Genomic DNA, 15,386 nt, shown 5'->3' with positions numbered 1-15,386 from the left:
TTAACAAGACAGGAAACAACAAGTGTTGGCGAGGTTGTGGAGAAAAGGGAACATTTTTACACTGTTGGTGGGAATGCAAGCTGGTGCAGTCACTCTGGAAAACAGTATGGAGGTTCCTCAAGAAGTTGAAAATAGAACTACCGGATGACCCAGCAATTGAACTCCTGAGTATTTACCTGAATGATACAGGTGTAGTGAAAAAAAGGGCCACCTGCACCCTAATAATCATAGCAGCGATGTCCACAATAGCCAAATTGTGGAAAGAGCCTTGATGTCCTTTGGCAGATGAATGAATAAAGAAGATATGGTCCATATATATATATATATATATACAAGGGAATATTCCTCAGTCATCAGAAAGGATGAATACCCACCATTTGCATCAACATGGTCAGAGCTGGAGGGGATCATGCTGAGTGAAATCAGTCAGTCAGAGAAAGACAAGAGTCATATGATTTCACTTATATGTGGAACATAAGGAACAGAGTGAAGGACCACAGGGGAGGGGAGGGAAAACTGAATGGGAAGAAATCAGAGAGGGAGACAAACCATGAGAGACTCTGGACTCTGGGAACCAAACTGAGGGTTACAGAAAGGATGGGGGTGGGGAGATGGGGTAGCTGGGTGACAGGTATTAAGGACGGCACATGTTGTGATGAGCGCTGGGTGTTATAGGCAACTAATGAATCACTGCACACTACATTAAAATCTACTGATGTACTATATGTTGGCTAATGAATTTAAATTTTAAAAACTAAGTTAAAAAATAAAAAATGAAACCAAGGCAGAAACCATACATAACTCAGAGAGCTCCATACTCTTGGAGGCTGAGCTAGCAGGCACAGCCAAGGCCTCAGGAGGTCAGGGTACTAAAGGTTTGAGAGGTGGCTCGGTACACCCCTTTCCCTGAAGCCCCATGGCTGTGGCAGGGTGCAGGGACTGGGAGGGAAGACCCGACCAGAGGCCATCCTGGCTCCAGAGCCACTGCAGGACCACTCCCAGCCCCACCAGGCCGTGTCTGTCTAGATCCACGAAGAAAACCTTTTCCCTTGATTGTTCTTTTTTTAAAGATGGTTGCTCAGCATTAACACAGAAATCATCCGACATAAAACTGGAGCCATTTATAGCTGCAAATGACCCAGAAGTTATCAAAATGTAGTGACCACAAAGAGAGGATCTTGTGTTCCCAGGCAGGCCTCCTCTGTGTGGGTGCAGCTGGGGCCCTGGACATGCCCACGTAGGCAGGACTGGGCTCCATGGTATCCCTCAAGGGGACAGAAGTAGTAACCTATTCTGACAGTTCTGCTCAGGACAGCACCCCCTGATGGAGCCGGGGACAGCCCCTCATGAGTTCTGGATGTCCTCGTGATTCTTGGGCATGGCCTGAATCTCAGCTTCTTCATGAAGTGGGAGAGGAGGGCAGTCCAGCCACCATGAGTACCACAGGTCCTCCAGGGGACAGCCCAGTCACCGCAGGTCCCACAGGTCCTCAGGGTAGCACCTTGGTGGGCTTATAGTCCAGCAGGTACCTCTTCAAGTGGCTCTTGTCACCCCACATAACCTCGATCCCATTGGCCAGGTCGACCCCCATCACCTAGTGACAGGCCAAGGTCAGTCAGTGAACCTCCGCCACCAACCCCCCAGAAAAGGCCCCCATGTTGTAAAGGTCACCTGGTCCCTGGGGATGTGGGCCTGGGACTGTGGCCGGCACTGGTAACTAAAGTTTTCACAGGACATCCGGTAGAAACTGGGGTGCAGTGTGCCAAAGAGAGGGTTACAGGATCTCCACGCCCACATGGTCACAGAACTTCATGTCCACATCCACACCCGCCACATCATCCACCTCACAGAGGAAGCATTGCTCACAGAAGCAGCTGACCATCGCCATGTGCTGCATGGACACATCCTACCAGAGTGGGGTGTTGGGGTCCTCAAGGACCACCACCCTCCAGCACTCCCAGGGGGGCACATGGGCCCAGCAGCCCACTGGTCGGTGACGACCTAGTAGGTGACCCTGTGTTCCACCATGATAGGCTTCTCTGCCCTCTGCAGGAACAGCTCCACAAAGAACACCTATCTACAGGGATGAGGGACAAGGTGGGAGGAGGGTCACTGTCAGAGGCTAGTGGAGGACCCCAGAGCTGGGGGCCATGGACATGTGTACCTTCATCAAGGGGGCAGGCTCTGGGCTGCTTTAAGCAGCATTCACCCTCCTAGCCTGTTCTGAGCAAGTCTGCTTTGGGGCCTCCCTACCTTCTGCTCCCAGAGATGGGGTCATCAGCACCCCATCATACAAAGGGGAGCCTAAGGCTTCAGAGGCGGGAAACCAACCCCACAGTTAGAATACTGGAGCCAGGAATGCTCCCCCAGTGCTGAGCTCCCAGGCAAACCCTGCAGGTGCCCTCCTCTGGCTGATCCCCTGTAGGTTCTATCCCCACCTGCCAGGAGTAGACCACCTTTGGGCACAGCCCTCCTTTCTATGGCCTACAGACTGGCTAGAATCAGCAGGGCTGGCCTCCTGCCCCACTTTGCTTTGAGTGGGCTGTTGCTGTCCCCCACAGAGCTGTCTCCACCCCCATAGGGTCCTCCCTTGAAGGCTACTGGGCTTCTTGCTGACAAGGTCTAATAGTCAACCACTGCTCTTCCTAGAAGCAGTCACCCTCGAACTCTCCCAGATCAGTATCAGGTCCAGCGCATAGGCAGGGAAGAGGAAAGAGGACCACTGGAAGAAGAGAGGGCTTGCTTAGGCCCCAGCCAGGAATCCAAGATTGGAAGCTTCCAGGTTCAGTCTACATCTCCCGGGCTCCAAGAAGTTGGAAGTCTTGTCTCTCTGAGGGGACTACCCAGGACAGCAGCTCCCCCATTGTCAGCAAGGGTGGTGAGCCCCTCTGAGATCGATTTTCGTTATGGTTTCATTTATTTGCTTGACAGAGAGATAGAGAGAGAGAGAGAGAACACAGCCGGGGTAGTGAGTAAGGGAGAATCATGCTCCCCACTGAGCAGGGAGCCCAACATGGTGGGGTTTGATCCTAGGACCCTGGGATCATGACCTGAGTCGAAGGCAGATGCTTAATAACTGAGCCACCCAAGTGCCCTGAGACTGATTTTTTTCACACAGACAATAAGGCCACTTCACTGTGTTTGCCCCATACCTGGCAGCTTAGTAAATCGCTCACAAAGGAAAAGATAGGGGACAAGGCCACACAACCAGCAGACCTTAGTCAGGTCACCAGGGGGCAAGTCCAGGCCCAGCCAGCAGGGGAACAAGCCAGACATGAACCGGGGGAGAGAAGAATGCTCCTGGCAGAGTTCAGAGAGAATATAAAGGCCTAGAGTCAGGCCTGAGGCACATGTGGGAAGACCACACTCCTGAGAGGCCCACAGGGGTTGTAGGGATATGGTGGGATAGGAAAGGCTGGAGAGAACAGGCAGCTGGGGAGTGGATCACAGAGAGGCTCAAAGGTTATGTTCTGAAAAGATCACTCTGCTGGTTACTGGAGAAGAATGGGCTCTGTACAGCGGAGGACAGGGAGACCCTAATCCTAAGCCCTAACCCTAACTCCACCCTAACCCTAATCAAACATCATGCTCAATTTTGAGTACTGACAGCTCTACTCTGAAATCATAAACAAGTCCATCATCATCTCTCCTTGCTCAGTATTGTACTGAAAGTTCTACCCAGAACAATAAGGCAAGAAATAAGGAATCCACATGTGAAAGGAAACAAGTAGAACAAAGTCTGTTCAGAGACCAGAGATGGCATCATCTTATATAGAAAGCTTCCTAAAGAATCAACAAAAAATGATCACAGCCAGTTCCCTAATTCCGCAAAGTTACAGGACAAAACATCTGTATAGGACAAAATACGCCAAAATCTCTATTTGTATATACTAGCAATGAATCATCCAAAAAGGAATTTAAGAAAACAATTCCATTTTAGGGAACATGAAAATATGTAGGAATAAATATAATCAAGGTGTACATCTTGTACACCCAAAATTACAAAACATTGCTGAAAGAAAGTAAGGGAAACTTAAATAAATCTGAGGACACCCCATGGTGATGAAAAGACATACTATTGATAAGATGACAACAGTACATAAATCAATGTGGAAATTCAATGTGTTCCCAAGAAATTTAACAAAGGCCTTTGGGAAAAAATGCACAAGCTAATCCTAACAGTAATATGAAATTTTGAGGGACCACAAGATAGCCAAAACCATCATGAAAAAGAAAATCAAAGGTGAAAGGTCATGCTTCCAAAGTTCAAATCTTAATACAAAGCAAAATACTTATTTACAAAGTAAATAAAACATTGTGATATATAATAAAGGTATGCATACACCCTGAGACAAATAATACATTATAAGTTAATTAATTGAATTTAAATTTACAAAAAAATTTTAAATAAATAAAATGATTTTTTTAAAGTATACATAGAGATCAGTGAGATTTAACTGAGATCCCAGAAATAAACCCCTCATCTATGGTCCACTGAATTTTGACAAGGGTGGACAACATTACACTGGGGGGACAGAATGGTCTTTTCAACAAACGGTGCTAGGCAATCGGTTATCCATGTACAAAGGAATGGAACTGGACCCTTGCCTCACACCACATATAAATATAAACTCAAAATAAGTTAAAGTCTTAAATGTAAGAGGTAAAATTATAAACCCTAGAAGAAACAAATGGGAATAAATCTTCATAACCTTGGATTTAGCAATGCTTTTAGATCTGACATCAAAGCATAAGGGAGAGAAAAAAATAGACAAAATAATATCCTCAAAATTAAAAATCTGTCCCAGGTTCCTGGGTGGCTCAGTTGGTTAACCATCTGACTCTTTTTTTTTTTTTTAAAGATTTTATTTATTTATTTGACAGACAGAGATCACAAGCAGGCAGAGAGGCAGGCAGAGAGAGAGGAGGAAGCAGGCTCCCTGCTGAGCAGAGAGCCCAATACGGGGCTCGATCCCAGGACTCTGAGATCATGACCTGAGCCAAAGGCAGTGGCTTAACCCACTGAGCCACCCAGGTGCCCCTAACCATCTGACTCTTAATTTTGGCTCAGATCATGATCTCAGGGTCATGAGATTGAGCCCCACGTCAGGCTTCACACTAAGTGTGGGGCCTGCTTAAGATTCTCTTTCCTTCTCCCTCTGCCTCTGTCCAGTTGCACCCTCTCTCTCACTCACTCTTAAAAAAGAAATGTAAAAAAAAAAACAAAAATAAAAATATTTGTACATCAGAAGATACTATCCAGAAAGTGAAAAGACAGCCCCCAGAATGGAAGGAAATATTTGTACATTATTTATCTAATAAGAGTCTGTTCAGAATATGTAAAGAGCTTTTACAACTCAACAAAAAAACAACCCCATTTTAAAAATGGACAAAGGACTTGGATAGACCCTTCTCCAGAGATATCATACAAAAGGTGAAGAGCCCATGAATAAATGTTAAAAATCATTGGTCTTTATGGAAATGAAGATTTAAACCAGTTAGATGTCCTTTTACACAAATAAAATCACTATGATCAAGAAAACAAAAAATAACAAAAGGATGTTGAGAAATTGAAACCCTTAAACCTTGCTTGTGAAAAATAGTGCAGTCTATGTATAAAATAGTTTGGCATTTACTCAAATAGTTCAAAGCAGAATTACTATAGTATTGTACTCCTAGATATATACCCCCCAAATTGAAAACACTGGTTCAAACAAACAAACAAAAATGTACAGGAATATTCATAGCAGCCATGTTCACAATAGGCAAAACCAGAAATGTCCATCCATGGGGAAAAGGATGTCCTTTTGGAAATGACATATGCAAATGTCCATCCATGGGGAAAGGATAAACAAAATGAAGTAGATCCATAAAAGGCTATCCTGTTCTGCCCTATGAAGGAATGAAATAAAATGGGTCATTTGTGGGGAAACAATATGGTGGATCCTTAAAACATTACACACAGGATTCCACTGCAGCCTATATGCCCCTGAATTTTCAAAGTAGAAGTATCCATATTCAGGCAGCATTTCTCACAACAGCCAAAAGGTAGATGCTACCCAAGTGTCTGCTTACAGATGAATGGATAAACAAAATGTGGTTGATACACCATGGAACATGATTTAGCCTTAAAAACGAAGGGAGTTCTGACACAGGTACACGGGTTGAACGTGGAAGTCATTACATTGAGTGAGATCAGCCAGTCTCGGAAGGACAGATACTGTATGATCAACTTAGATGAGGTGTCTGGGACACAAAGCTGGAGTGGCTTCAGGGGGTTGAGTGGAAAGGACAATGGGGAGTTGTTGTTTCATGCATACAAGCTCCCTCAGGGAGAATGAAAAAATTCTGGAGAATGATGTACAACTGTGGGAACTCAGCTAAGGCCACAGAATTATGTACCTGAAATGTTTTAAGGGGCCAACATTCTTATGTTTAGTCATTGTGAAAAAGTGAATGAAGGACTAATGGATGTCACAACATGGATGGACACTGAAAACAGCCCCAGTGACATAAGCCATATAGAAATACCACTTAGATGGGAGCCGTCTGTGCTCCTTAAGTCCATCAAGTTTACCCAAATAAGGGAAAGTCCTGGAAGAAGTTCCAGAAGAAGAAAACCGGATCCGAGTGGAGAAGACATTTCAGACCATCAGGCAGGTGGTGACAGCTAAGTGGGCCTGTGGTCTGGGTTCAAACATGGGAACCATCATGATTTTCTCACTTGGGGTTATGTGGTGGTTGTGCAGGACAGTGTCCCTGTTTGGGATAAAATGCACAGAAGTAGCCTGTGTGAAGTGGCAAACATGGTAAAGAAATGACAGCTTGGGAGTCTGAGTGTGGAGATCAAGCATATTTGTGCTGCTGTGACAAGTTACTGCAGATTTGAAATCACTGCAGAGTAAATGACTCTTCCAAATATCCACATTAGCACAGCGCCACAGAAGCAGAGAGGACATCAGACATCGGGATGGAGGCCAAGTCCTGCCAGATCCAGTTCACCCACCATGAAGAGGCCACTCACCCTCGGAGGAGGCCACATGTTAGCAAGAGACTCAAGGATTAAATTAGGGGCCCCCGTGTCTTGGGTGCAGTAGAAGCAGTGGGATTTGGAATTCCGATTCTCCACAATGCTCCACCACAACCTGGTTAGAACTGTGAAAAAGCATGAAGGGAATCCTCAGTAAAGTGGACTGGGGACACCAGAAGGAAGGCTGGAAGGGGGCGCCTGGCACTCAATGCCCATTATAGACCCCACATTGCAATCCCCCACGGGAGAGACTCATCCATTCAAGGCCCCACAGGGGAAGGTGGAGTGTTCATCTCCTACAAGAAATCAATCATTCCCTAAGCTCGGCTGGTGAGAATCCTCCATCACCCCGAATCCCTGCCTTTCTCCAGTGGACTTTCCTTCCAATCAACCCTCCCAACTTCTTACTCCTTCTCCATGAAATAATGTTCCTTTGTTTCTTGCACTTGCCTGTGATGCGATGGAGCTTGTTCAGCCCAGATTGCTACTCTCTGCTATTTCCAAATAAACCCATTTTGCTTGCCAAATAACTGGCAGTTTGAGTTTAAAGTGAACAGAACTAATAAATTCAAGAAACTTGCAAGGAACAAAATCAACATACACAAATCAATTGCATTTCTATGTGCTCCTAAGGAACCATCAGAAAGAGACTATGGAGAACAATCTCATTTACTATTGCATCCAAAAGAACAAGATACCTAGGAGTCCCCTGAACCAAGGAGGTTACAGGCCTGTCCCCTGACAGCCATGGGACACTGATGACAGGCAGGGAGGGAGACACACGGAGACGGGAAGACACTCTGTGCTCAGGGAAGAACCGACACTGGGAAAATACCTACTCTGCCCAAATCCATCTATACAGTCCGCGCTGTTGCTCCCGAACTGCCAGACTCCGGACCAACCTTGAAGCCTGTGTGGACATGGGAAGGACACTGCACGGCCAAGGGAGGGGAGCATGAGCACCAAGGCGGGTGGCCGCTCCCTGACTGCAGACTGAGGAGCCCCAGGAACCGAATCCGCATGCACACAAACACAGATGTGGGACATGGGGCTGCATCTGAGCCCAGAAAGAGGGGACCCCACAGCCTCGCAAACAGCACTGCAGGAGGACACGTCACCACACACAAAACTACGGAAGCCCCAAAGTCTACACAGCACGCCCTTCCACCGTGGGGTCCTGAGACCACGCACCCCATCGCCAGTCCCCGCTCAAGCAGCTTCTCCTCACCTTCTCCTCCAGCAGCCTGTCCTGAGGGGGCAAGCTGCTGTCAGCGTGGACACGGACCCACATCCTCCACAGTGGGTCCTGTCCGTGTGGATCTGGATCCACATCCTCCCCAGCTTGTGCTGTCAGCATGGGAGGAACCCCAGTTCCTCCAGAAGTCTCCACAGCGTGTCCTGAGGAGGCCTGACTCCTGTCCCAGCTGTGGCTGCACAGGCCAGGCTCAGGGCAGGAGCTGGGATCCTGCGCCCTCTGCAGGCGTGGGAGGGCAGTGCAGGACTAAGGGAGTTAACCCTTCAATGGAAGCACCGGCTCTCTCCCAGGGTCCAGTTGGAGCCATTTCATTCTGGAAATTCAAGCTGCATGGACCCCAAAATCCCCAACTTCTCCAAAAATGGCTAAGGAACAATTAATTGGAAACAATATGGAATGACAACAGTCTCTGACCCAAACAGTGGCACCAAATAGACCCTGGCTCTGACACAGACCCACGCTCTGACCTCAGCTTGTTCTCAAGCCTGACCCTGACCCCAATCCGAGACCCTAACCCTAGCACCCAACCCAAACAGTATTCACAAGAATCAAAAGGTAAAACTGCCAATATCCATCAGTAGTGAATGCATAAGCAAAGTGTGGTAAAGGATTTGAATTTGGGTTCAGGTTCAGGTTTCAGTCAGAGTTCTATATCGGGCTTTGAGTTTAGGGTCAGGGTGAGGATTTAGAGTGAGGGGCAAAGAAACAGAGCTGGAATTTAGGGCTTTAGGTTTATGATTTAGGGTGAAAGACTCAGGGATAAAGAGATAAAGTTCAAGGTCAAATTTAGGGTTTGGTTTCATGCTGGGATTTGGGTTCAGGGTTCATGGCTCAGAGATCTGGTTTAGGATTTGGATTCATGGTTCAGGTCTTGGATCCAGAGCTCAGGTTCAAAGTCTAGGCTTCAGATTCAATTTCAGGTTTGGGATTCAGGGTTCCAGTTTGAGCTAAGGTCGGGTCAGGTTTCAGTGTTAAAGTTAGGGGTTAAAGTTAGGTTTGGGTATGACACATTTTCTTCAGTTGTCACCAAGGACACAAAATTTCTATCAAAAGTTTCTAAATCTGAAATGTATTTCATCTGGGTTTCAGGAGATGGGATAGAATTTAGGATCTCAGTAACTATCCTCCTACAGTATTCTGATCCTAGGGTCTCCCAGTCGCCCAGAAACAGCTTTTGTCTTGGCTCAAACATGCCCTTGGCAGAGAAGGCTGAGCTGGTGCCAAACCTGGGATGACTTCACAATGGTAGAGTGTGAATCCAAATATCGTGGAAATGTTCATGGAAAATGAAACAGGAGACAAATAATTGGTTGACTCCTGATTCCTCCACAATAACAAAGACCAAGTCTCCAATAGAATCTGATAATGTTCCCTAGGAAGGCCTATGGTACTCATTACTGGTACTGAAGGAGGGCGTCTTTCCCTGCTTTAAACTAAGAATCAGAGCAGGATACTTCCTAGTTTGTGTCAAAAATAAGATTTTATTATTTGACTGTTCCAGTGTACAATTTGTGAAAGCATTGACAACATTTTTCTTTCCCAAATCCTCATCAATGGGGGTAAAATGCAGGCAATGTTGTAATGCACTGCTCATTGGAATACCAAGTACAAGGAGAGTTATTAGAAGCAATAAAAAGGTATCAAATATGAAACTCAGAAAAAGCACCCTTGATGGGCAGTTAATGAGGATCCCTAACCATACGCTCTAACATCTCATCCTTGGAATTCACCCATAAAAATCATCAATAGCCCGCTGACCACTGTAACCCCCTGACCATTGACCTCTAGGCTCGTAATACACACTCCAACCACTAGAGACACACTTCTCAGCAGCAGAACAAGACTTGCCCACTCCTGGTGGACCAACTCTTACAGTGAAGCCAAAAAAATCCCACTCCTTGGAAATCCCAGCCATTAGGACAAAGTCACAGAAACCACACCCAGAACTCAATAAAGAACAGACATCTCATGAAGTGGATGCTGCAGATCACCACCACTCCCACAAAGTAACTCTACAATGGACTCCAGGTCTGTCCCTTGCCCGGGATTACATGCGGTGCCCCGTTTTTCCGACACTCCACCCTCAGAACAAAACCATGAATTGTCCTAGTCAGTCCTGTATGCAGGCTCACACTGAGCCCTGAGAAAGCCAGACACCTTCTTGAGAGCACTCAGCCTCTCACGCCTATCCTAGCAGATGGAGGGTGCTGCTCTCCCCAGCTTCCATACCAACTAGACAATACTTGGAACAAGTCTTGCCATACTCCATGCAAAAGGCATATTCTCCATCTGCAAAATGATGGGCAGTGAAACGTCACGGATTACCCGCGTCACGGATTACCCATATTACCTAGATAATATGGAGATAGAGCTTGGCCAGAGCTATTATCTCCAACCCCTTACACACACACACACACACACACACACACACACAGGCACACAACCTTGCCTTGTGCACTCCAGACCAGTTTCCATCCACCTTGTTCATTCTCAGCCATTGTCTCTACAGAGTAGTACAGCAGTACTGAGGTGCTGGAACTGAGGTGTTAGGTGCTAAGCCAGCACTCCCTGGCTATGGGGATTGGCTCATCCATGGGCATGTGACCTGGTCCCAGCCAATGAGGTGGAAGGAATCTTGGGTCTCGGCCTGCAGAGCCAAGTATGGGATGGACCACCCAGGCCAGGGGCTTTTCCATCGTGACTGCAGAAGTGGCCTAGGCCTGGTCCATGCCAGTGCCACAGACGGCCCAGGAAGCCAGGCGCTCCATAATATTACTGAAGGCTGTCAGATTCGTCCTGAAGCACACACATGCCGGATCCTCCGCTAACTCAGGAGAATCCTAAGTGTGCTCATGATATTGGCCTGAACAAGATGACCATCAGTGTGGTATATAACCTGCAAGATATACCCGCCAGGCAATGGGGACTGACTCAGCCAAACTATACCTACATGGAATTCAAACACAGACAAATAACTTGTGGCAAGCTTGAGGCCAACAGAGAAAGGCGGGAAAATTCCTGAGGCCTTAATTGTTGGCCAATCTCACTATCATCTTTTATTTCCTTTCAACTGGAGGGGTCAGGATCATGCAGTATAGATTCCAGTGTATTCCCACTCTGACAAGGGAAAAGAAGAACCCTCTCCCCCATCATCCATCATGTTGCAGATCTGCGGTGTGGGAATCTACCACCCATGGGCCAAACGGGACCTCCCCCCATATTCTTTCATTCCAGTGTGTCTGGAGCATTAGTTATGGATGGTCTGTGGCTGCTTTCAAGCCACAGTGCAAGAGTGGAGTCATTGTCAGAGACACCACATGGACCACAACACCTCACAGAACATATTTACAGAACACTTTCCAGAAAAGTCTGTGCTGATCCCTGTTCTCAAAGAATCTAGGATCACCTCCCTTCTTTGAATAGAATGTAGGACCTTCTGAGTAAAATATAATTTCTTCAACCCCAGAGACAAGGACTTCCATCCCTCTAGCCAGAACGCTATCTCCATCCTCCTCTATCGACACCTTGAATGGCACGTCTACAGCTCTACAGTCTCAGGGGAATTCCCTGTCATTTACATGGTAGTGATGTTCAGAAATGGAGGTGTACGTGTGAACTTGTGAGGGTGAGTGTATGTTTCCTCTTTGGTAGCCACAGTGTGCAAGGAGAATACAATACAGTAGCATGTTTTCTGTCCCACAGGAACGGCCATGCAAAATGGTTGCATAGTGATCTCAGAAAGAAGTCACCTTCATAGAACAAACATCATCCGAAAGGACTCCCAAGTCCCTTGTCCTGGACACTATGTTCCACCAAGGCAGGGGGCACACAGAGGGACAGAGACTCTCCCTGCTCATCAGGGTTTTGAAGGACGCCTGCTGTTCTAGGACAAAAGATCCTGAAACCATTCATCCATCTGTCATCCAGCCAGTCATCTGTGAGAGAGATCTACTCCAAGCAAAAAGGACGTACAGAGAGAAAACAAATGACAGCCTTGTGTGACAAGTGCCATGACAGGGGACACTCAGGAGGACTGGGGGTGTGCAGGTTTGGCCAGACTGAGGGTCAGGGGGACCAGGGGTGCTCCAGGAGTATGTCACAGTGGTCCCCTTGGGTGGCAACTCGTGTCAGTGTTACTGGGCATTGGCCAGACCGGAAATGACACCGCAGGCTACAGGCGATGTCCCTAAACTGTCTCCTGCAAGGCGAAGTTTTGGTGATGAGATTTCTTTCAGTACGATTTCAGGTCCCAATAGTCCGTGAGTCCCTAAAGCTGATTGTTTAGAATATGAAGTACATAGTTGGCCATGGCTTTCAAACCTGGGGTTCTGGGGGCAGAGCACACTTGATATTTCTTTTGGCTGCTTTCAGGGTAGGATGACTTTTCCTGCCTTCATCTCCGACACAGGAACAGGGCACAAAAGCAACACAGATGTACACTTTGAAATGTCAACAGAAATCTGCAAAAACCAAGTTCTCACAGAAGCTAAAGTTTTAGGACCAAGCTGACAGAAAGGGGAGGCCGACAGAAAGGGGAGGCCAATAGCAAGGAACCAAAGGAACACGTCATGTGCATGGGAGCTGGCCCACTTTACCTGTGGGAGGCAAGCCATGCCTGACAGGAGGGAGTCCCACCTGCACCTGGTCCACCTGTTTGCTGCCCTTGAGCAGAGCAGAGGATGTGCTGAACTGGGTGTGGCTGTTGGAGGGAGATGGCCAGCTGGCCACAGATGCTTCCTGCCAAGTACCTAGAAGACCATCTCCTGGTCCTCCACTAAGATTAAACAATCATTATGTTTAGTGACCTATTACTGGGGATAGGTCATGTGCTCAGTGTTTGGTGACTATATCCTATTCCATTGTGTTTTTTTAAAACGACTTAGGCAGGTAAGATTGACCTACAAAAAGCTGTCCATAGTTAATGTATGTAATTTGACCCTGACCCTAACCTTAATATCTAATGAAGATGTACTCGATTTAGAATACTGCTCGTAAATTAAAGGATGGTTTTTAGGATCTAAGGAATTCAGGGACCAGCCTTCTTCCATCTTATTCTCCCTTGGATCCCGTAAATCAGAACCCATTCGGCCACATGCTATCTGGAGAGTGGCCACACGGGGGCAGCAGTGAGGAAACAGTGCCCCAAGCCCCACAGCAAAGCCCATTCATCCTGTCAAGCCTTGTTCATTCAATGTTTACAGGTCATCGTATAGATGATGAAAAGTGTGACATTGTTGAATTCTTTAAAAACCAAACTAATTCTTTCAACCTGTTAAGAATACAAGATGTTTTCTAAAATCTTGGTCTTGGAGAGCACATGAAGGCCCAGGGGCCTGGGAAAGGGCTATCACTATGGAATCTATTCAGGTCTACTTAGGAAACAAGGATGACTTCTATTCCACTTCTTTGCAGGAAGAATTTGTGTCAGCTAACAGCACTGAATCCACACAAAATAGTGTAGCTCAGAGGAAAACAAAGGAAAATCAACAACCTTCAGAAGCAGAGAAAGCCACACCCTGAAACAGTAACACAGACCAGAAAGCTTCTGCTCAGGCCGATTTGCATTTCTGTAGAACCTCTGGAGCTAGAATGCCCCCAGTGCCCCCAGGGGTCATGGATCAGGCCAAGCACACACCCTGATGCTCTGTTGGAATCCGTGATAAATCTCCTGGTCCCTTCCCCCACAAGACACCCCCTACCCTGTGAGGACACTAGCCTGCTTCTTAGAACTCCCATTCTCCTTTCTGACCCCATCATTCACTTTTCCCATCACTGCCATCATGTAGAATATGTTGAACTACTTAATATTCTGTCATTTAAATGCTTTTTGTCATGTTTGCTAAGAAACGATACCTTGCATTATCTACCCTGACATAGAATCCCTTGTCGCATTTTGTGACTTCCCTGTGGATTCTGAGTGCCCTCACAGTGTCATGGGGCTAGTGTCCTGGACAAGGTCCTCACTAAGGCAGCTCAGCTGTTGTGGTGAAGGCCTGAGCCTGGCACTGTTATTTGTATGCAAGTAAGTCAGCACAGCCAAAGCTTTGCTTTGGGTTCAGAATTGCTCATGGCCCCTCAGCCACATCAGATGGCATGGGGCCACACCCTGAAGACCCTGGATAGTCCAGTGTTGCCCTGGGGAATTTCCATGGAGCAGCCACTGTTTCCAATGGGGGAACTGTATAGGAGCAGGGAGGATGGAAGTCAGAACTCCAGAGGTAGAATCCAGCTTGGAGACTGTCCAGAACTTCCTAGCAGTTCATTCCATAGTCTTGAATGAATCAATTCATCTAAAAACATTTCCTTGTTCTAGAAAAGATGAGCCTCAAGCTCTGATGAAGTGACTCCCCTATGTTGTATTGAAACTCAGCAAAAGAGCCAGATTGAGAAGGGAGATGGCTTCCAGCATGATCCCCCAGAGTGGCTTTAGCTAGAGCTGCAATCACCCATTTCTTTTTCCTGGGCCTCTAGACTTCCTGGGACTCTTCATGGGGCATATTCTGGGAATAAAGGTCATGTCAGTGCCACAGAAACCTCTGACACTAGTTATAATGAGACTTTGTGATGTCATTGGAGTCCCAAACCATAGGCTATCTTAGAGTTTGTCTGCAAAGATATGGCTGTTAGGAAACCCAGATGCTGACAGAGGGTAGAGGAAGATGGAAAAATCTAGGTAAAGAGGGGGCGCTCACGTCACATCTGGCACCAGATGACATGTGGTGTCCAGCAGGGCAAGCCCCCCAAAAGCTCCCCCAGTGCCTTCACAGAACACACTCCTAAGGTTTGAAGCTGAGCTTCATACATGGGTCACGAAAACTGCAGCTAGCTCAGGGAAGCATGACACAGGACATAGTAAAGCCACAGCTTTGACAGAAGTAAGTTCATGGAGCAATAGATTTCTCCAAATATATTGTGAAATGGTAAAAAAAAAAAAATTCACTGATAAAACATGGATATTTTTTATTAAAAAGAAAGTCATACTTTTCAGTTAATAAATATTTATGGAGTATCTACTTAGTGCAAATGTATAGCTCTAGTCCCGTCTGGGAACTTGCAAAGTGCATGGGATATAATCAATGGACCAACGATAGGAAGGAATGC

General features: G+C 46.7%; 1 pseudogene; it reads right to left on the bottom strand.

The window, feature by feature from the left end:
• Positions 1-1,266: 1,266 nt before the first annotated feature.
• On the bottom strand, positions 1,267-13,369 carry LOC125097365 (histo-blood group ABO system transferase-like; annotated as a pseudogene).
• Between the last annotated feature and the right edge of the window lie 2,017 nt (positions 13,370-15,386).

The sequence above is a fragment of the Lutra lutra genome, chromosome 4 (assembly GCF_902655055.1).
Source record: "Lutra lutra chromosome 4, mLutLut1.2, whole genome shotgun sequence".
NCBI classification, from domain to species: domain Eukaryota; kingdom Metazoa; phylum Chordata; class Mammalia; order Carnivora; family Mustelidae; genus Lutra; species Lutra lutra.
This window is presented reverse-complemented; position numbering and strand designations above follow the sequence as displayed.